This window comes from Choloepus didactylus, chromosome 14 (genome assembly GCF_015220235.1).
Source record: "Choloepus didactylus isolate mChoDid1 chromosome 14, mChoDid1.pri, whole genome shotgun sequence".
Lineage (NCBI taxonomy): Eukaryota > Metazoa > Chordata > Mammalia > Pilosa > Megalonychidae > Choloepus > Choloepus didactylus.
The window spans coordinates 2,430,523-2,450,865 of NC_051320.1; the positions used below are offsets into that span (position 1 = coordinate 2,430,523).

A 20,343-nucleotide genomic window follows, 5' to 3' on the forward strand; every position below is an offset into this window, starting at 1 on the left:
ACTCATCAAATTTGCCATTATAAAATCAATCAATCTATCTATCCCTCCATCCAACCACATATTTATGGTCTCTCTTCTGTCTAAATGCAAAAAAAATCAACCTCTGAATGGTAAGATCAGGCAATTTTCACACTGAACACTCACATTTTAAATACAGAGAAATATCATGCTACAACATCCTAATCTACCCTCGGAAGGTTGGCCCCCAAATGCCTAGGTCAGATTAAACAATTACCTTCTGATTAAATTTTAATGCATGGAAAAAGGGATGGTGTCACTCCTGGTAAAAATTCTCCCCAACACTCACCAGAACTCAAATAAATTGGGAAAGACCATGAAGCAAAGTCTCTGTTGAGCATGCAGCCACTACACTCTGGAGCTCAGACTTCCTTTCTCTAGCAACAACATTGTTTTGAAGGCAAACACTCTTTTTATGTTACTGATAACTTCAGGAGACAAAGAATCTGAAGAACCCTTAATTAAGTATAATGCCAATCGTGATGAGTCTAATGAAATTATGCATACTTTATAAAATAATTACCCTTTATTTAGGTAAACTGTGTAGATGCAATAAAGAAAAACAGATTATGACCTTTAATTATGCCATTCTTCTAATGCCCCAAAAGCAACCTTTAGGTGTTTTCTCTGCAGCGTTCCTGTTCTGTGGATTTTGTTGGTTTGCAGCAATAATACAGACCACCTGCAAAAAGAGAATCCTTCCTCTTTTTTTGTTTGTTTCTTTGTTTTTACCTCTTAGAGGACTTGCAATCTACCAACTTCGAGGCTGTGACACACCTCCCTTTTTCCATACATTAAAATTTAATCAGAAGGTAATTGTTTAATCTGACCTAGACAACAGCATGACTCTATATGAAGAGAAATACTTGTGCTGAAAGTTTATATTCAAGGAAAAAGTATATTACACCATTCTAGATTGTACATACTTTATTACCAAGAAAAAAGAAAATATTCAGTTTAGGTCTCTTCAAGTCAGATTTAGCTGAAGTCCTAAGGACTGGAAAGCCTAGAGGCTTCAAAATATTAGGGATTCCTGAAGTAAATGAGAGCTTCATTACTGATTTCTCTATAAATAAAATACTGTAACAAATTTTAAAAATTAAACAAGTGAAAAATTTTAAGATATCTCTTTAGATGTAAAGAAAATATTTCTTAAATAATACAATATATTTTCATTTTAGTTACTGGAATCTGATACTTAAAGTAATAATTTGTCATTTTATTTTTTAAATGAACTGTACTGAAATTTAAAAAGTGGCATTATTAGTTTACTAACAATGATTTTAGGTCATCAAATATTAGATTTCCATGGTTCTCTTATATTTTCCTATGTTGTCTTAGCCTAGTTACACTGAAAAATGCTTGATCGAAGTGATGGTCCCCTTCTATCATAAATGAATATATGATAATGCATAAATTAATTTATGTTTGATGTCAACTCTGGGAAGAGAGATGACATAAATAGAGAAATAGCAGTAGACAGTGGTAAAATTTAAAGATTTTGAGGTATTACTTCGAGGAAAAAAGTGTCTGAAATTTGACAGGATTTATAAAATGGGAATGAGTGAGGCTGGTTCACCTCTAACAAAACAGAGAACTCACCAGAACCAAAAGTGAAGGAGAAAATGAGATCAGCTAGATTCTGAAGCAGGTTCTATAGGACAGAAGCACTTTGCTCTTCTACCAGGTCCTCCACTGTTCAGCTGCCTTTTCTCTGGTGAAATGCCACCTCCATTGTGTCTTCCTTTTATATAGGGAACAAAAAACTAATAAACCTAATCAGTGCTACATTAGAAGGGACACACCCTGATTACAGAGATAAACTACACAAGGCTTCATTCTATGGGACACACCATGTTTACTTCAATTACATTTTTCAATTAAAAATGTAAACCTCATAAAATGTTGAAAACACATTTCCTTTGTTCCTTCGATAAGTACTTTTGACTCAATTCTTTTTACCAGGAAATTTCTGGATCCTGGAGGTACAGCAGAAAATCAGACACACCAGATCTCTATGGACAAAAACATGGAATTCACTGGAGTAAGGGTGTAATTAAAAATAAAGGGCAGAGACAGGGCAAGAAGACAAAGTGGTGAGGTGTGGGTTTTAGTTACTCCTCTGGGGTAGCTGGTAGATAGCCAGGAACTGTTTGTTACAGACACCTCATGGAAATCTGAGTTCAGACACACATAATAGAACAGTCTCAAACATGTGAAGCAGCTGAGATCAGTAAAATCTGTACATTCTTGCAGCCAGGGGGCCCATGCCCCTCCCTGCCAGGCACAGCGGACTGTTGTGCAGCTGGTTTCCTGAGGAAGTTGGGGCCATCACTGCTTGGAACCATGACGGAGGCTCAACATAGACCCAGTTGCAGAAATGATTAACAAACATACTGCTGAACAAAAACTCCAACCATAGATAAACTGAGACCCAACACTGGAGAATCTGGGAGCAGTCAGCCAGGAGGAGAGGAGGCAGGGCTAGAAAAAACTGCAAAAAAACAAAACAAAACAAAAACAAACAAACAAAAAAAAACAGACTTTGAGTTGGGATGAACATAATATGAAGGGCTGGGTTCAAACAGAATCAGGTACATATGCAAGCCCAGGAAGCCAGGGCCCTTCACTGAAAAGACAGTTTTTCTAGTTTCTTGTTTATTCCTCAGTTGCTCTCCAATTCCTTACCTTTTTGAATTTCCATAGCCCATCCAAACAGCAATGGTGGAATTAAGGGTGTCTCAGAGTAACTATCTAGTAGGAAGAGATAATAAGACTAAAGTACTTTTCTTTATTAAATAGTCTATACTAGGCCTTTCTTTTCATTTTCTCCTTTTTTAAAAATCCTTTTCTCTTTATTTTAAATAACTATTCTAAGTAGCCTGTTACAGAAAGCCTCAAATACTTGCAATTTGGGCAGAAGCAAGAGCAGAGCTAAGACAGCTCTGGGAGACAAAGCAATAAGGCTAGTGGGGGAGACAATTCCCTAAAGAGCATAACTTCCTCTAGAAAAGGGGGGCATGGTCCAGCTCAAGTGGCAGCCCTCCTTTCTGAACTCAGACCCCAGGGGCTGGAATTCAGAAACTAACTTCAGCCAGCCATGCCACCGACGGGGTCAGGGTCACTGGGAGAACTAAAGGCTCCACAACTCGTTACACTGGTGGGGGACCTGTGGGCTGGCAAGCACCTCCTGCTAGACAGGATAGGAAAAGCACAGAGTCTAAAGGCTTGGAAGGAGGGTCTCATTCTCAGGGGAACTCCATATAGTCCTTCTGAGACCTGGGCCTCTCTGGTCAGGAAAACCTGATTGGGGTTGACCATATCTGAGGAGACCCTCTCACAAAAAGGCTACATACAGGCAGGGCAAGAAACAGAAAAACAAGAGGTGAAAATTTCTGATCAACTAACTAGAACATATTTAGAGGTCTAGAATGACCTGAATTGAACACCAAAGGTTAGAGAACAAAGCCAAACAAGGATACCCTAGGTAAAAGAGTGAAAACGAGCTCCAGAATAAACTAATCAAGACAGTCAGATGCCTAGACAGCTTAAGATAATGAGACATACTAGGAAACACAAAAATATGGACCAGCCAAAGAACAAACTAATAGTTCAACTGAAATACAGTGTGAGTTGAGACAACTAATGCTAAATCAATTCAATGAGCTGAGGGAAGAACTAATTAAAGATGTTCAAACAAATCCCCAAAATCAATTCAAAAATCAACTCAGTGAACTGAGGGAAGATATAGCAAAAGAGATGAAAGATATGAGGAAGACACTGGATGACCATAAAGAAGAATTCCTAAACTTGAAAAAACAAATGGCAGAATTTATGGGAATGAAGGGCATAATGGAGGACATGTAAAAGACAATGGAGGGATACAACAGTAGATTTGAACAGGCAAAAGAAAGGCTCAGTGAATTGGAAGATAAGACATTTGAATTCATACACACAAAAGAACAGAAGGTGAAAGGAATGGAAAAATATGAGTAGGCTCTTAGGAAGCTGAGTGACAATATGAAGCACACAAATGTACGTGATATGGGTGTCCCAGAGGGAGAAGACAGGAGAAAGGGGGCAGAAAGAACAATGGAAGAAATATTCACTGAAAATTTTCCAACTCCTATGAAAGACAGACAATTACAGATTAAAAAAGTACATTGTACCCCAAAACAGAATAGATCCCAATAGACCTACTCCAAGACACTTACTGATCAGATTGTCCAATGTCAAAGACAGAGAGAATTCTGATAGCAACAAGAGAAAAGCAATCCTTCACATACAAGGGAAGCTCGATAAGGCTATGTACAGATTTCTCTGCAGAAACCATGGCAGCAAGAAGACGGTGGTATGATACTTTTAAGATACTGAAAGGGAAGAACTGCCAACCAAGAATTCTGTCTGGCAAAACTGTCTTTCAAAAATGAGGCAGAAATTAAAATACTTTCAGACAAACAGACACTGAGAGAGTCTGTGAATAAGAGACCAGCACTACGAGAAATAAAAAGGCAGTGCTACAGGCTGATAGGAAAAGACAGGAGAGAAAGGTTTGGAGAAGAGTGTAGAAATGAAGATTATCAGGAAGGGTAAAAGGGGAGAGAGGAAAAAATAAGACATGATATCTAAAATCCACAAGACAAAATGGTATAAGAAAGTACTGCCCTTACAGTAATAACACTAAATGTTAACTTACCAAATGATTAAACTTACCAATAAAAAGACACAGAATGGCAGAATGGATTAAAAATCAGAATCCATCCAGAAGCTGTGTACAAGAAACTCACTTTAGACAAAAGGACAAAAATAGGCTGAAAGTGAAAGGTTGGAGAAAGCTATTTCATGCAAACAGCAACCAGAAAAAAGCTGGAGTAGCTATATTAATAACAAACAAATTAGACTTCAAAAGTAAAACAATTAAAAGAGAAAAAGAAGGACATTATAAATTAATAAAAGGGTCAATTCATCAAGAAAACATAACATTCATAAATATTTATGCACCAAGCCCAAGTGCCCCAAAATTCATGAGAGAAACACTGAGAACACTGAAAGAAGTACATACCTCTATAATAATAGTTGGAGACTTTAACACACCACTCTTATCAATGGATAGAACATCTAGACAGAGGAAAAAATAAGGAAATGGAGATGTTGACCTGTATGATAAATGAACTAGACTTGACAGATATTTATAGAACACTACACCCCACCCACAACAGCAGGATATACATTTTTCTCAAGTGATCAGGGAAAATTGTCTAGGAGAGACCACATGTTGGGTCACAAAGCAAATCTCAACAATTTAAAAATATTGGTATTAAAAAAAAACACTTTCTCAGACCATAATGGAATGAAGTTGGAATATCAGGCAGAAGATTATAAAATTCACAAACATATGGAGGCTAAACAATACACTCTCAGAAAACCAGTGGGTAAAGGAAGAAATTACAAGAGAAATTAAAATACCTCAAGGCAAATGACAATGAAAACACAACATATGTGCCAGTTTGAATGTATTATGTCCCCCAGAAAAAGCCATATTCTTTGATGAAATCTTGAGGGGCAGACATTTTAGTGTTAATTAGACTGCAATTCTTTGAGTGTTTCCATGGAGGTGTGCCCCACCCAACTGTAGGTGATAACTCTGATGAGATAATTTCCATGGAGGTGTGCCCCCCCCCCATTCAGCATGAGCCTTGATTACTGGAGCAGTATATAAGCTCAGACAGAAGGAGCGAGCTTGACACAGCCAAGAGGGACACTTTGAAGAATGCACAGGAGCTGCAGATGAGAGACAGTTTGAGATGGCCGTTGAAAGCAGACTTTTGCTCCAGAGAAGCTAAAAGAGGAAAAACACTCCAAGAGCAACTAAGAGTGATATTTCTGAGGAACTGCAGCCTAGAGAGGAATGTCCTGGGAGAAAGCCATTTTGAAACAAAACTTTGGAGCAGATGCCAGCCACATGCCTTCCCAGCTAACAGAGGTTTTCTAGACACCATTGGCCATCATTCAGTGAAAGTACCCGACTGCTGATGTGTTACCTTGGACACTTTATGGCCTTAAGACTGTAACTGTGTAACCAAATAAACCCCCGTTTATAAAAGCCAATCCATTTCTGGTGTTTTGCATTCTGGCAGCATTCACAAACTAGAACAACATATCAAAACTCATGGGATGCAGCAAAGGCGGTGTTGAGAGGAAAATTTATTGCCCTAAATGCCTATATTAAAAAGAGAAGGGAGAAAAAAATGAGGAATTAACTGTTTACCTGGAGGAACTAGAGAAAGAACAGCAAACTAACCCCAAAGGAAACAGAAAGAAAGAAATAACAAAGATTAGAGCAGAAACAAATGAAATCGAGACCAGCAAAACAGTGAAGAGAATCAACAAAACCAGAAGTTGTTTCTTTGAGAAAATCAACAAAATTGATGGACCGATAGCTATTCTAACAAGAAAAAACAAAAGTGGATGCAAACAAATGCAAGCAGAAACAGGAAAGGAGACGTAACTATTGACCCTGAAGAAATAAAGGATATAAAAGGATATAATGAGAAGATACTACAAGCAACTATATGCTAACAAACTAGACAACTTAGACGAAACGGGCAAAATCCTAGAAAAGCATAAACAAACAACACTGACTAGAGAAGAAATAGACAACCTCAACAAACCAATCACAAGTAAAGAGATTGAGTCAGTCATCAAAAAGCTCCCAAAAAATAAAAGCCCAGGACCAGATGGCTTCACAAGTGAATTCTACCATGCATTCAAGAAAGAATTAGAATACTGCTAAAACTCTTCAAAAAACTTGAAGAGGAAGGAAAGCTACCCAACTCAAAATGGAACACTACCTAACACATTTTATGAACCTAACATCACTCTAATACCAAAACCAGGAAAAGATGCTAGAAAAAAAGGAAAACTACAGGCCAATCTCCCTAATGAATATAGATGCAAAAATTCTCAACAAAATACTTGCAGATTGAATCCAAAGACACATTAAAAAAATCATACACCATGAGCAACTGAGGTTCATTCCAGGCATACAAGGATGGTTCAATATAAGAAAATCAATCAATGTATTACAGCAAATTAACAAATCAAAAGAGAAAAATCAAATGATCATCTCAAAAGATGCTGAAGGGAGAACCTAAGATGGCGGCTAGGAGAGACAGGGCAAAAAAACACCTCCGTGAAAAATACTAGATAGAGGCCAGGAAGTGACCCAAAACAACAGTTCCAGCGATGCACCAGCTGGACAAGGTCTGCTAAATCCACAGGGACCATGTACTTGGTGAAACCAGGAGTCTGCGTTCTGAAACGAGTGAGTGAGCCTACTGAATGTCCGGCAGCCAAGCTGCGGAGTGGGAAAACCGTAGGTTGGCGTTTGGAGGTGGACTAGTTCTTTAAAAAAAAAAAAAAAAACAAAAGCGGCTGCAGATATGGCAGCGAGAACCACACAGTGAAGCATGGCAGTAAAGGGCTGTGCAAACGCCTCCATATCTGGTGTGGAAGATAGCCTTTCGCACACTCACTGCTAGTTGTCTCAGAGCAAGGAGGGCAGAGGTGAGCCAAAAGGGGAAAAAAACCATACCCCTTGCAGCCATCTTCCCAGCAGGCTGGGAACTCTTCTGCCCGGCGCTGGAGCCACAGCCCAAAGCCACGCCCAGGGACCCAGTGTGATGGGAAGTGTTTCCAGCAACACCGCACACAAGCCACAACATCGGGCACGGACAATAGCCTTTCGCGCACCCACAGCTAACTGTCCCAGAGCTGGGAAGGCGGAGCTGTGCAAACGGGGAAATTAACACACCACATTCAGCCATCTATACAGCACGCTAGGAATGACCCTGCACGGCCCGGCGGCCCAGGGCTTCCCTTGAAGGATGGCGCACACTTGTGAAGTAGCACAGCCTTCCCTCAGCAGAGGCCCGAGAAGGGCAGAGCTGGCAAGAGGAACCCACCCAGAAATCCAGGGACCCTAAGCCAATACCAAGGACTTGTGGATCAGCAGCACAGACAATCTGTGGCGAGTGTGAAATGAAGGTTTAGACTCTTTCAAACAGCCTTAAATCTCTAGGAACACCTGAGAGGTTTGATTATTAAAGCTGCCCTGCCTCTCTAACTGCTCAGACACATGCCCCACATTCAGGGCAGACAGCACCAACAATATACCCAACTTGGTGCACCAAATGGACCCCACGAGAACCAGACCCCCACACACCACAAAGACAAATTTGGGAGGAACTGACTTGAGGTGAACACGTGACTCGCGGACGCCATGTGCTGGTTAGTTAGAGAAAGTGTATGCCACCAAGCTGTAGATCTGACAAATTAGAGATTGGTGTCTGAATAATCTTTCATATCCTAAAAGAACCCTATCAAGTAAAGCAAAGGCCAAGAGCCCAAAAACAACAGGAAATTTTAAAGTATATGTAAAAAACAGATGATATGGATAACCCAAACCCAAACACCCAAAACAAAAGATCAGAGGAAACACTAATTGGAGCAATTAGTCAAAGAACTAAAGACAAACAATGAGAGCATGGCACAGGATATAAAGGACATGAAGAAGAATATGGCACAGGATATAAAGGACATGAAGAAGACCCTAGAAGAGCATAAAGAAGAAATTGCAAGAGTAAATAAAAAAAACAGATGATCTTATGGACATACAAGAAACTGTTGACCAAATAAAAAAGATTCTGGATACTCATAGTACAAGACTCGAGGAAGCTGAACAATGGCTCAGCGACCTCGAGAACCACAGAATGGAAAATGAAAGAACAAAAGAAAGAATGGGGAAAAAATTGAAAAAATCGTAATGGACCTCAGGAATATGACAGACAAAATACAAAATAAAATAAAAAAGAGACAAACAATTCACCACATACAAAGGAAACAACATAAGACTAAGTAGTGACTATTCAGCAGCCACCATGGAGGTGAGAAGGCAGTGGTATGATATTTTTAAAATTCTGAGAGAGAAAAATTTCCAACCAAGAATACTTTATCCAGCAAAACTCTCCTTGAGATGTGAGGGAGAGCTTAAATTTTTCTCAGACAAGCAAATGCTGAGAGATTTTGCTAATAAAAGACCTGCCCTACTTGAGATACTAAAGGGAGCCCTACTGGCAGAGAAACAAAGAAAGGAGAGAGAGATACAGAGAAATTTGACATATATAAAACATTACATCTCTAATCACCAGGATACACATTCTTCTCTAATGATCATGGAACTTTCTCCAGAATAGACCATATGCTGGGACATAAAATAAGCCTCAATAAATTTAAAAAAAAAAAATTGAAATTATTCAAAGCACATTCTCTGACCACAATGGAATACAAACAGAAGTCAATAATCATCAGAGACTCAGAAAATTCACAAACACCTGGAGGGTAAAAATGATGGGGAGATGAAAACATTCCCGGATAATCAAAAGCTGAGGGACTTCATCACCACCAGTAGATAAGTCCTATAAGAAATGCTAAAGGGAACTGTACAGGCTGAAAGGAAGGGACACTAAACAATTGATGAAAACTACATGAAGAAATAAAGATTTCCAATAAAGATCACATAGTAAATATAATACCAATACTACTGTATTTTTGATTTGTAACTCCACTATTTACTTCCTACAGGATCTAAAATACATAAAGTGAAATGATAAATCAGTGGTTTTGGACTCAATGTAAAATATGTAATTTTTGACAAGAACTACATAAAGGTGGGGGAATGGAGAAGTATAGGAACATAATTTATGTGTCCTATTGAAGTTAAGTTGGTATCAAAGAAAACAAGTTGTTATAGACTTAAGATGTTAAATTTAAGCCCCACAGTAAACACAAAGAAAGTATCAGAGAATATGATCTAGAGTATGGGTTACGAGAAGTGGGGGAAGGGGCAATGGGGAGTCAATAAGAAATGAGTATAGGGTTTCCATTTGTGGTGAAGGGAAATTTCTAGTAACGGATGGTGGGAAGGTGTTGGCATTGCAACACTGTGAATGTGATTAATCCCACTAAATGGAATGCTTGGGATGGGTTGGAATGGGAAGATTTATGCTGTAGATATGTTTCTACAATTGAAAAAAAAGACAGTCTAAATAGATAATGACAACTAAATGCCATAGATGATCCTGGATGAGATCTAAGAATACAGAAGAAAAGGCTCAAAAGGACACAACTGGGACATAAGAAAAAATGAAATACAGAATGTAAGCTTTGTATCAATGTTAAATTTCTTGAACTTCTTAACTACACTTAATGTGATTACATAAATGAATATTCTTGTTCATAGGAAATGTATATGTGAATTATATTATTTGTTCAAGGATGTGTGCAACTTGTTCTCATGTTTAGAAGACAGAGCAATAGATGATGGAAGATAGACAGGGACAGAGGGAAAGAAAGAAATGGTAAAGTGACAAAATATTAAAGTTGGTAGACCCGGGAATCGGTGGAGGGGGGTTGGGGTATGCTGGAGTTCTCTGTATGGGGTTTGTATTATTTTTGCAACTGTTACTGTAAGTTTGAATTTATTTCAAAATAAAAATTTTAAAAAAATAGATGCTGAAAAAGCATTCAACAAAATCCAACATCCCTTTTTGATAAAAGCACTTCAAAAGGCAGGAATTGAAGGAAACTTCCTCAATATAATAAAGAGCATATATGAAAAACCCACAGCCAGCATAGTAGTCAATGGTGAGAGACTGAAAGCCCCCCCTCTAAGATCAGGAATGAGACAAGGATGCCTGCTGTCACCACTGTTATTCAACATTGTGCTGGAGGTGCTAGCCAGGGCAATCCGGCAAGACAAAGAAATAAAAGATACACAAATTGGAAAGGGAGAAGTAAAACTGTCATTGCTTGCAGATGAGATGATCTTATATCTGGAAAACCCTAAGAAGTCGTCAATACAGCTACTAGAGCTAATAAACAAATTTAGCAAAGCAGCAGGACAGAAGATTAATGCACATAAGTCAGTAATGTTTCTATATGCTAGATATGAACAAAATGAAGCGACACTCAAGAAAAAGACACCATTTTCAATAGCAACTAAAAAAAATGAAGTACCTAGGAATAAACTTAACCAAAGATGTTAAAGACCTATAAAAGAGAACTACATAACTCTACTAAAAGAAACAGAAGGAGACCAGAAAAGATGCAAAAATATTCCATGTTCATGGATAGGAAGGCTAAATGTCATTAAGATGGCAATTCTACCCAAACTCATCTACAGAGTCAATGCAATCCCAATCAAAATTTGAACAACCTACTTTACAGACTTGGAAAAGCTACTTATCAAATTTATTTGGAAAGGGAAGATGCCTCAAATTCCTAAAAACACTAAAAAAGAAAAACGAAGTGGGAGGACTTACACTCCTGACTTTGAAGCTTTTTATAAAGCCACAGTTGTGAGAACAGCATGGTGCTGACACAAAGATAGACATATTGATCAATGGAATCAAATGGAGAATTCGGAGATAGATCCCCGACTGATCTTTGATAAGGCCCCAAATCCCCTGAACTGGGACATAACAGTCTTTTCAACAAATGGGGCTGGGAGAGTTGGATATCCATATCCAAAAGAATGAAAGAGGACCCCGACCTCACACCCTACACAAAAATTAAATCAAAGTGGATCAAAGACCACAATATAAAAGACAGTACCATAAAACTCCTAGAAGATAATGTAGGGACACATTTTCAAGACCTTGTATTAGGCGGCCACTTCCTAGACCTTACACCCAAAGCAAAAGCAACAAAAGAAAAAATAGATAAATGGGAACTCCACAAGCTTAGAAGTTTCTGTACCTCAAAGAAATCTGTCAAAAAAGTGAAGAGGCAGCCAACTCAGTGGGAAAAAAAAATTTTGGAAACCATGTATCTGACAAAAGACTGATATCTTGCATATATAAAGAAATCCTACAACTCCGTGACAATAGTATAGACAGCCCAATTATAAAATGGCCAAAAGATATGAAAAGACAGTTCTCTGAAGAGGAAATACAAATGGCCAAGAAACACATGAAAAAAATGTTCAGCTTCACTAGCTATTAGAGAGATGCAAATTAAGACCACAATGTGATACCATCTCACACCAATTAGAATGGCTTCCATTAAACAAACAGGAAACTACAAATGCTGGAGAGGATGTGGAGAAACTGGAACTCTTATTCACTGTTGGTGGGACTCTATAATAGTTCAGCCACTCTGAAAGTCAGTCTGGCAGTTTCCTAGAAAACTAGATATAGAGTTACCCTTCAATACAGTGATTGCACTTCTTGGTATATACCCAGAGGATCTGAAAGCGATGACACAAACAGATACCTGCATGCCAATGTTCACAGCAGCATTATTTACAATTGCCAAGAGATGGAAACAACCCAAATGTCTTTCAACAGATGAGTGGATAAATAAAACGTGGTATATACACACGATGGAATACTACGCAGCAGTAAGAAGGAACGATGTCGTGAAACATATGACAACATGGATGAACCTTGAAGACATAATGCTGAGTGAAATAAGCCAGGCACAAAAAGAGAAATATTATATATTACCACTAATGTGAACATTGAAAAATGTAAAATAAATGGTTTATAATGTAGAATGTAGGGGAACTAGTGACAAAGAGCACTTAATGGAGGGGGAATGATAACCCAATAAGAACAAATAAGCTATAGTGGGTAAATTTAATGTTCTGGGAATGCCCAGAAATGACTATGGTTTGCTAATTTCTGATGGGTATGCTAGGAACAAGTTCACAGAAATGTTGCTATATTAGGTTATTTTCTTGGGGTAGAGTAGGAACATGTTGGAAGTAAAGTAGTTATTTTAGGTTAGTTGTCTTTTTCTTACTCCCTTGTTATGTTATGGTTTGTTTGAAATGTTTTTTTACTGTATCTTTTTTCTGATATAATTTTTTTTAAAAAGAGTTAATTTAAAAAAAAAAAAAAATGAAAAAAATATGCAGAGCCCCCTTGAGGAGCTAGTGGAGAATTCAGGGATGTTGGGCTTTCCCACCTCAATGGTTGCTGATGTGCTCACAGACATTGGGGACTGGTGGTTTGATGGGTTGAGCCCTCTACCACGGGACTTGCCCTTGGCAAGACTGTTGCTGCAAAGGAGAGGCTAGGCCTGCCTATGGTTGTGCCTAAGAGTCTCCTCCCGAATGCCTCTGTGTTGCTCAGATGTGGCCCTCTCTCTCTAGCTAGGCCAACTTGGCAGGTGAAATCACTGCCCTCCCCTCTACGTGGGATCTGACACCCAGGATAGTGAATCTCCCTGGCGACATGGAATATGACTCCCGGGGAGGAATCTAGGCCCGGCATCATGGGATGAAGAACTCTTCTTGACCAAAAGGGGGATGTGAAAAGAAATGAAATAAGTTTCAGTGGCTGAGAGATTCCAAAAGGGGCCAAGAGGTCACTCTGGTGGGCACTCACACACAATATAGACAACCCTTTTTTGGGTTCTAATGAATTGGAGTGGCTAGCGGTAGGTGCCTGAGACTGTCAAACTGCAGCCCATGAGTTTTGAAGATGACTGTATAAAAGTGTAGCTTATGAGGGGTGACAGTGTGATTCGGAAAGCCAGGTGGACCACACTCCCCTTTGTCCAGTGCATGGATGAATGAGCAGGAAAATGGGGGCAAAAAAACAAACAAACAAACAAACAAAAACAAAAAAAAGGCACCCAGTGTTGTTTTTCACTTTAATTGTTCCTTTTCACTTTAATTTTTGTTCTTATTGTTTTTGTGTGTGTGGTAATGAAAATGTTCAAAAATTAATTTTGGTGATCAATGCACAACTATGTAAGGATGCTGTGAACAACTGAATGTATGCTTTGTATGACTGCATGGTACGTGGTGAATATATCTCAATAAAAATGAATTAAAAAAAAGAAAAGATTAGAAAGTCAAGACTGTTGTAGTTTTTAAAAAAAATACAAAAATACATGAAAAAATATAAAATTGTCTAAATATATGTCCTGGGATGTATTTGATACTTGTCTTGTCATTCATGGCTTTTTGAATCACTTAAGTGTTTGTGATTTTTGTATCCTTTACTTACATATGCATAAAAATTAGCTGTAACTAATGATGAAAAAAGTGCTAAATTTGCACTATTTGTATTTTATATTCTCTATTAAACATATTTTGCTCTTCAGTTTTAAAACATGTTTTAAAAGTAAAAAATAAATAAAAATAAAAAAAATGCTGTGATAGGAAATGGTTTCCTAGACCTTACACCCAAAGCGCAAGCAACCGAAGGGCAAATAGACAAATGGAATCTCCCTAAAATTAAACACTTTTGTACATCAAAGTACTTTGTCAGAAAGGTAAAAAGGCAGCCTTCACAATGGGAGACAATATTTGGAAACCATATATCAGTTAAGGGTTTAATATTCCAAATATATAAAGCAATCCTACAACTCAACAGCAGAAAGACAAACAACCCAATTAAAAATGGGCAAAAGACATGGACAGACACTTTTCTGAAGAGGAAAGACAAATGGCTCAAAATATATATGAAAAAATGCTCAACTTCACTTAATATTAGGGAAATGCAAATGAAAACCAAAATGAGATATCATCACACACCTACCAGAATGGCCATTATCCATAAAACAGAAAATTACAAGTGCTGGAGAGGATGTGGAGAAAGAGGCACACTTATTCACTGTTGGTGGGAATGTAGAATGGTGCAACCATTCTGGAAGACAGTGTGGCAGTTCCTCAGGAAGAGAAGTATAGATTTGCCATATGACCCAGCTATTCCATTACTAGGTATATTCTCAGAGGAACTGAAAGTTAAGACACGAACGGACATTTGTAAACCGATGTTTATCACGGCATTATTCACAATAGCCAAGAGATGGGAACAGCCCAAATGTCCATCAATGGATGAGTGAATAAACAAATTGTGTTACATACACAAGATGGAATATTATGCAGCTGTAAGACAGAACAAAGGCACGGAACATATAATAAGGTGGATGAACCTTAAGGACATTATATTGCGCAAAGTTAGCAAGAAACAAAAGGACAAACACTGTATGGTTTCACTTATATGAACTAACATTAATGAGCAAACTTTGAGAGTTAAAAGCTGATAATACAGCCTACCAGACAATAGAAAGAGGGTAGAGATCAAGCATTTGATGCTGAAGGACTACAAAATGTTCAGCAGAATTGACTATATAGATCCAGAAATAGATAGCATAATACTGTTCAATGGTACACAATATTTTAAGTACACTGAACAAAAATGGCCACGAGTAACGCTGAAAGAGGTTGGCTAGGGACATGTATGACACCTGAGGTAAAGATATAAAATAAAGATTGGGACTGTTTAACTTAGCAAAAACTGGAGTGGTAAATGAGTGTGACTAAATGTACAAATAAGAAACTCTTCTGGCATGTGAGAGAACAAATGAATGTCAACCATGCAGAGTGTTGGAAAGGTGATGGCATTGGGGAAAAACATAATCAAAGCAAACTGTAGTCTATGGTCAACAGTAACACTGTAATATGCTTCCATTCAATGTAGCAAAGGCAATATATCAAAGCTAAATGTGTATGAGAAGGGGACATAAGGGAAGGATATGGGGTTCTTTGCAGTGGTGCTGTTGTCTGACCCTACAATTATATTGCACTATATGACATTTTTTCTTTTTATTATCTCTTTTATTATTTCTTAAAAAAATTTTTTTTTCCCACAGTTATGTTCAAGTGCTGACTGTGGTGATAAATACACAGCTGTATGATGATACCATGAACAACTGATTGTACACCGTGGATAAATATATGGTATGTGAATACAGCTCTATAAAATTGTATGGAAAATATAAACAGCGATAAAAGTGCTGGAGAAAACATGGAGAGAGGGATGTACATATTTACTGTTGGTTAGGAGGGAGAATTGTGTAGCCCTTCTGGAAGACAGTGGGGTGGTTCCACAAGAATCTAAGTATGTGGGAGCCATAAGGTCCTGCAACCTCATTAGGGGGCATTTACTTGGAGGATCTGAGAGCAGGGACATAAATGGACATTTGCACACTGGTATTTATGGAGACAGTATACATGATTTGCAGTGGGTGGAGGTGGCCTAAGGGTACATCAACGGAGGAACAGAATGGTGAACTGTTGTGTGTGCAAACAATGGATTACTGAGCAACTGCGAGAAGGAGTCAAGCTGTGAGACAGGCAACGAAGTGAATGGATCCTGTAGATAGCATTTTGAGTGAACTATGCCAGAAACAAAGGCAAACAGTATGTTTCACCAGTATGGGTTAACTACAATGTCTAAACTCAGAATTGAATCTTAAAGAGCACAGCTTATCAGGGGAACGCTTATTGTAATGGTCCCTATATTGTAAGCTCTTACAGAAGTCACATCTATTCCCGAATTGTAATGGCAATCTCCAGAGTCCGAGATGCTGATCCCTTTGTGTATAAACTGATTGATCCTTGAAACTTTAGGTATCTGTGTGACACCTGAAACTCAGAGTTAGAACTCAGCAGATAGGAATGTCAGTATTAGCACATATAGCAACTGTTTAAAAAGTTGAAAAAGAGCCCACACTTCAATTAGAGATATGAATGAAGCAGATGTGGTTAAGGCTACGGCAAATTGGGCCAAAGGGTTAAGGACAATACTGTTTTAAAACTTCAAATTCCATGTGAGACCAAGGGAAGAAATGTTTAGTTGGTGGAGGATCTATATTTTCTAAACAATTTAACTCATACAGTTTGTTCAAATACCATAATTACTTGGAACTTTTAATAGGAAATGAGACCTGTTAGGTTTGCATAGATTAGTGTGAAACAGCAACACATCCCAAAGTAATCTGGACAGAGAATAAAAATAAATATGCAGGCCTCCGCCCTGGGAGGAGCTGGGCAAAAATGTAGAGATGTTGGGCTTCCTCACCTGGACTGTTGCTGATGGTCTCATAAACACTGAGGACTGCTGGTTTGGTATGCCGAGCCCTCTATCTCTGGACTTGCCCTTATCAAGCTCATTACTGCAAAGAGGCTAAACCTGCTTATAATTATACCTAAGTGTCTCCTCCTCAGTACCTCTTTGTTGCGCAGAAGTGGCCCTCTCTCTAGCTAAGCCAACTGGCAGGTGAAGTCACTGCCCTCCCCTATGTGGGACCTGACTCCCAGGGGTGTAAATCTCCCTGACAATGCGGGGTATGACTCCCAGGGATGAATGTGGACCCGAAATCGTGGGATTGAGAACATCTTCTTGACCAAAAGGGGGATGTAAAATGAAACAAAATAGTTTCAGTGGCTGAGAGATTCCAAACGGAGTCGAGAGGTCACTCTGGTGGGCATTCTTATGCACTATATAGATAATAACCCTTTTTAGGCTTGAATGCATTGGAATAACTAGAAGTAAATACCTGAAACTATCAAACTGCAACCCAGTAGCCTTTACTCTTGAGTACAGCAATTTATCTTACAAGGGGTGACAGTGTGATTGTGAAAGCCTTGTGGATCACACTCCCTTTATCCAGTGTATGTATGTATGGCATAATGAGTAGAATGGGGACAAAAAACTGAATGAAAAATAGGGTGGGGGGGATGATTTGAGTACTCTTTTTTACTTTTATTTTTTATTCTTGTTTTTACTTTTTCTGGTAGAAGGAAAATGTTCAAGAATAGATTGGGGTGGTGAATGTACAAATATATGATGGTACTATGAACAACTGATTGTACACTTTGGATAAATTCTGTCAGTTTATGATCTTCAGCCAATCCAGTGAATAAACAGCAATAAGATGATTACGTCAAAATGACTCAAAGTTAAATGTTGCATGGACAATTTTCTTTCCAAAATCCTGAACTTTCTATATGAGAGCAGAAAAGGATCCTTTGATAGAAAGAATTTAGAACAACTCTACAATAGATACAAAGATCCCCAAGATGAAAATAAAATTGGAAAAATGATAGGCAGTTCTGTGATGCCCGGGACTCAATGCTGTCAGCATTTAGTGTCTTGGTCATTGCATGGAAGGTCAGAGAAGCAACACACTGTGAGTTCGCCATACAGGAGCTCATAGACGGCATGACAGAATTAGCATGTGACAGCAGAGAAAAACCAAAGGGCCCAATACCCAAGATGGAACAAGAATCAAAAGAACCAGAACAATTAAAGGATTTTTACCAGTTTACTTTTAATTTACAAGGAATCAAGGACAAAAGGGACTAGATCTAGAAATGGCCACTGCCATTTAGTGAAATTTACTGTTTAAAGGAAATTTTAAATTCTTAGATTTATGGAATAAAATTTTGTTGGAACATCATAAATAACCAATATGGAAAGATACTTTGAATATTCTTTTAGACTTCAGTACAATGTTTGCAGATGACATATCTAATTATGATGAAGGAGTAATAGCAGTATGGCCTGTTTCTATTGATGACTGTGGAATTTGCATTCCCTCAAACTGCTGGGGCAAAAAGAACAACAGTGTAGCAGTAAAGGAACCTTCTAGAATGTTCATAGTCTGTACAAATACAATGGAAAATTACAATTTTTCCATTTTGTAAGATAAATTGCTGTACAGCAATTTCTGCTGGCTGGAGTGAATTGAAGATCAGTCCTCACAATTCAGACTGAGGGTTGAGAGAAAACTTTAAGGATTTATCTTGGACCATGTCCTATTTCATTCTCCTAATACTGGTTTGAGCTTACCTTCCAGTCTGGCTGCTCTAAACATTTCTAACCCCAACATTGTGGAGTTCATCTTATATATGTGGACTATCATACTTTACTCTCCCTTTAGTCTTAGAAGCTTCGTGGTGATTATTTTGAGGTTTCCATTCTCACATAAACTACAATGCTGTCTTCATCAGAAAACAGTTTGGTAAAAGAAGTAAACATATAAACATTACAACTTACATTAAAAAACTTCTTAAATATATATTTTGGGTTGGTTGCAAAGACTATGGTTATAGCACTCCTAATGAAAGTGACATATTTAAGTGTTCCAGATCTGAAACTGCATTTGTTTCAGAGGACATTTTTTTCCAGGTAAATCACATGTATTGTTGATGTAAGTAGAGTACCTGATGAAACAACTGATGTGAAAAATTTGGGGGATAATTTGGTGCATACCTGAAAAGTTTACTGTGCTTCAGACTCTCAATTTCAAATAGGTTCTACAAAATTAGTCTGCACTGATCCTACACATATATATTTCTACAGGGAGCTTTTATTTAGAAAATGCCTGCATAATGGTAGACTCTATTCCTTTCTACATTATGCTTTACACAATTGGATTTCATTATAATTTTGAAATGCTTATATGCCTGTCAAATATGCTAAGCTATTTAATTTGTACTGAATATTTTAGAAAGTTATAAAAAACAGTATTCTAAATGTAGAACTGAAGGTTTATTTTTTGTTTGGTTTTGAGTTTTTTTTGGTCATCACCCTATGAAACAAATGAAATTCCCTTAATTTAAAGATGATAGAAGGAATTAAATTTTGGGAATGCTGGTTGTGCTGGTTTGAATCTATTACGCCCCCAGAAAAGCTATGTTCTTTAATGCAATCTTATGGGGGCAGACTTAGTCTTTTGATTAGGGTGGAATCTTTTGATTGAATATTTCCATTTAGATGTGACCCATCCAACTGTGGGTGAGAACTTTGATTGAATATTTCTATGGAGGTGGGACCCAACCAGTCAGGGTGAATCTTAATTGGATCACTGGAGCCGTTAGGTCAGAGAAAGCTGAGGCATATTTTAGAGAGAAGCTTAAATATGTAATCCAGAATTTGTCCCTGGGAGAAGCAAAGAGGATTCACAAGAGATGACACAGAGAGAGGCACTTTGAGAGAAAATGCCCAAAGACGTTTTGGAGACAGCCCTTGAAACCAGACATTTAGAGTTGCTAAGCTAAGAGATGATGCCCAGAGTTTGCCCCTGAGAAGTTAAGTAGGAACTCCCAGATTCTTAGAGAAGGCCACTGGAATCAGAAGCTGAAAGCAATGCAACCCAAGAGCAAACAATCAGCAGATGCCAGGCACATGCATTCCCAGCTGACAGTTCCAGACACCATCGGCATTTGGCATTTCTTCAAAGAGTCCTCTTGTCGATGCCTTAGACTGGGCACTTTTATGGCCTTAGAACTGTAAATTTGTAACCTGGTAAATCCCCTTTATAAAAGCCAATCCATTTACTGTATTTTGCATAATAGCAGCTTTAGCAAACCAGAACAGTTGTTATGAGCCATGAAGTTCAATCTTTATAATATAGGTACTACTCTCTTTCAGACAAATAGTGCATTTTTGATGACTTCTT

The 20,343-nt window shown here is 38.1% G+C and overlaps 1 protein-coding gene and 1 pseudogene across 4 annotated transcripts in view; one reads left to right on the top strand and one right to left on the bottom strand.

Annotated features, from left to right (window-relative positions):
• LOC119509220 (zinc finger protein 596-like) overlaps window positions 1-20,343 on the bottom strand; it is a 69,554-nt gene that overhangs the window by 14,168 nt on the left and 35,043 nt on the right. The window contains exon 1 of one of the 4 annotated variants that reach the window (XM_037803141.1): window positions 1,621-2,468. The exons of 1 other annotated variant lie outside the window; for it this stretch is intronic. The gene's annotated coding sequence lies outside the window, so the exon portion shown is untranslated. Of the gene's footprint in view, window positions 1-1,620; window positions 2,469-20,343 lie in introns of those variants that run through there. 2 more of the 4 variants (XM_037803140.1, XM_037803138.1) reach the window with 2 other exon arrangements.
• On the top strand, window positions 17,777-18,512 carry LOC119509222 (annotated as a pseudogene).